This window comes from Fukomys damarensis, unplaced genomic scaffold (genome assembly GCF_012274545.1).
Source record: "Fukomys damarensis isolate Sample0158 unplaced genomic scaffold, DMR_v1.0_HiC HiC_scaffold_37, whole genome shotgun sequence".
Classification (NCBI taxonomy): Eukaryota; Metazoa; Chordata; class Mammalia; order Rodentia; family Bathyergidae; genus Fukomys; species Fukomys damarensis.
In genome coordinates this window covers 12,693,883-12,697,047 of record NW_022900949.1, presented here as the reverse complement: position 1 = coordinate 12,697,047, position 3,165 = coordinate 12,693,883, and the positions used below count along the sequence as shown (strand labels likewise).

Below are 3,165 nucleotides of genomic sequence, written 5' to 3'. Positions count from 1 at the left end.
CTCCCTCTGCTTCCCCAGCCACAGACCAAGACCAGTACTTTGACTGTACAGAGGATTGACAGGGCAGAATGTTTGTGAACGTTTCCACAGCTACAACAACTGTGAGCTTTCTCATTAAAGTGGATGTTCAGGAAATTCATTAGGGTCAAAAAGTTTTAAGCTGTTTCAGAGAATATGTAGGACAGAGAAAGGAGAAATCAGAAAAAGAGAAGTTTTAACACCATTGAAAATGAGAAACACACAGGAAAGAAAACATAAATTGGAGGCTGTTTGATATTGAATCAATTGTACATATGAATATAAAGATATATTGCATTAATGTCAACGACTTTCATTGTGGCTAAGACTCAATACCCAGCCCCTACAACCTGAAGAAAGAGGTTTGTGGGACTCACAGTTTGTTGAGGCTTCAGTCCTCCCATGTTTGGCAGTGCATCAAGTAGAAGTTGACGATGAAGAAGTCTGGGGAGGACAGGGTGGCCTTGACGCAGATAGCGATGAAGGAAGGAGCTGGAAGGTAGATATGCCCTTCTGCATCACCAGGTGACATCCACAGTGACCCAGTTTTGACCAGATTCCGCCCCCTAAGATTGAGTCACTTAATGTCATCATGATCCAACCACATTCCAGTTGCTCCAAATTTGAGTGCCTGAGGCTCAATGGGAATGGTGTCATAAAGCATGAACTTCTACCACTTGGCACCTAAAGTCTCATGCCCACGACTACATGCTCATTAGTCCACCTCTAAAAGTAGCCAAAATGCTAACAACTTTAGCATTTCTAACATTCTGTTCTTAGATTTCAGATTAATAATATCAACAACAATGAAAATGGGACAAGGGGAATGAGAGGAGGTAGGCTAGAGTTGAGAGATGAGGAAAAGGAGAACAAAATAAGATAGAAGCACTATATGTACATGTTTTGAACCAATAAATGATTGCACATTATAGGAACTATAAGCCTCTACCAATAAAAACTATATTGCAGAAAATCTTAAATGCAAAGTCTTACGTCTTAGCACCTGTGTAGTTAAGTATCAACAGAAATACCCAGTAGAGTGCAAACACAACTATTTCAACAGCAAGGGAGAGGGCAAGAGAAAGGAATGGGATCCAGGCCAGCAGCAAGCCCAGCAGGGTAACTATAATTCTATACTCTAGATCCAAGGGCCTGAGCAAGGGATGTCTACATATAAGCTCCACATTCCTCGGGCAGTCTCATCCCTAGGGCATTGCTGGCAGTTGATATTCTTAGGGGCTTTTTCTTGGGCTGAGTCTGTCATTCCCTGTAAATTCTCTCTCTTATTCCACTTGTGGGTGCTCTCCCTATTCACTGGTCTCCACTGAGCTCAGATGTATCCACCCAGTTACCTCTCCAGACTGCCGGCACTCTCTTCTCAGAAGCACACTCCTAGGGGGTACGGATCTAGTTCTGAAGTCTAGGAAGGAACCCCCAAGACTGAGGGACTCTTCCATTCTGAATTCCTGTGAAGCCAGTACCACATGGGAGACACCAAGGTTGCTCCAGGCTCTAGCAACATTGCAGCATGGTCAAAAGAATTTCTGGGTTCCTGGATGCTTGATCATTGTGCCAGGAAACCGAGGATCCAGGAATCTAGTCAAACATTCATTAACATGGTGTCTTGGGGTTCTGTCCTCAGAAGAAAATTTTGTAATTTTGCTCAAAATCCTATCTTCAGAACTGTTGTTTTCAGGAGCCATCCCATGCTCTTAGGAATCCCTCTATGGTCTGTGATGAAAAGATATTGGAAGCATCTGTTGGTTATTTTTAGCCAAAGAAAGCAGCTAAGCTTTTTCTCTGTGGAAAGTATACAGGATCCAAATATACTGATGCATTTTTTCTGGAGAAACCAGCAGTGTCATCTGCTCATAATTCTGAATGTAGAGTGGTCTAAAAGTCCACAACAATTTATCTCCAAGACCTTCACCTTCAGGCTACCTAGAAATTTCTCAGAGAGAAATTAGCCCACCACCCTTCCTCAACTTCTTCAACAAAGCTGTAGGCCATGAAAATAATGAGGACAAATTTTAAGATAGAGCAAATTCTGAGTGGTGAGAATCGAGTAACTCGCGAATGGTCTGGCAGCTGATACACAGTGAAGGAGATACCACAGGAGCTGAGGAACACTGAGTTGCTTTCATTGATCCAATTCCACTGAAAGTCGATGTGACTGAAATATTAGAGACAGAGGTTCTCAGACACAGACTGGCTGTGGCAAGTTTGAGGTAGCCAATTTCAAGATGTAGAATTATGACACTTTTTGGCTCATTCACTTGTTTTCTACACTTTCTTCATCAGAATGTATTATGCTGGCAATAATTCAACAAATTCTGAAAAATTAACTAAATTTATCAACAGCAAGAGTGGGAATTTTCCTTGACCTCAGATTGGAATTTTTACATTTTCTTCAATCCAGCCTCTAAAAACTATGTTAAATTTCAATTTTGGTGCCAGATCCAGCACATCAGAGAGTCTTGTTCTCTGCAAGGCAAGGGTTCTGAGTAGATGTGCTGATCCTGAGCATCTGGTGGGCGTGGTTCCACTGAATCTGAGAACAGAGGCAACAAAGTGAAGAGTCAGGGCTTTCAGGCAAGGCCAGTGAAGAAAACAGATTTCCCACTCTCCTCAGCTTTTGGACTGAAACAGAAGACTTAAGTACTAGGCATGGTGTCTAGACTCAGGAACAAGTGAGACCCAGTTACTAATGTCTGTGTTTACACACTTGACCATATCTGAATGTTCTAGGTCTCACATGCTTTCTCCCTTTCTATTTTAGAGGATCAGTGTTTTCTCATTAAGAGGAGGTGGTATACCTCTATGAATGTAAAATATCTTGTACCTGCTTTAAGATACATAGTAGGAACTGTGCTTTATCACAGCTACATTTAATGATATTACTCTAGAATGTTCTCTTTCCAGATGATGATTAAGATGCTAATAAAATAAAAATGGTCCCAGGTACCACAACAGCAACACAACCTTGCTGTATTCTGGATATTATTCTTTTCTTTGTTTTTTTGTTTTGTTTTGTTTTTAACAGAATGTGCTGAATGACTATAATTTTGTTCAGATGACTGCAGAGCCTGGAAAAGCTGTTGCTGCCATTGAAGTATAACATACTATTATTAGTCTTTATATATATAT

The 3,165-nt window shown here is 41.0% G+C and overlaps 1 pseudogene; it reads left to right on the top strand.

Moving 5' to 3' along the window:
- The first annotated feature begins 452 nt into the window (after positions 1–452).
- The window catches only part of LOC104851374, a 29,010-nt pseudogene continuing 26,297 nt past the window's right edge, over positions 453–3,165 (top strand).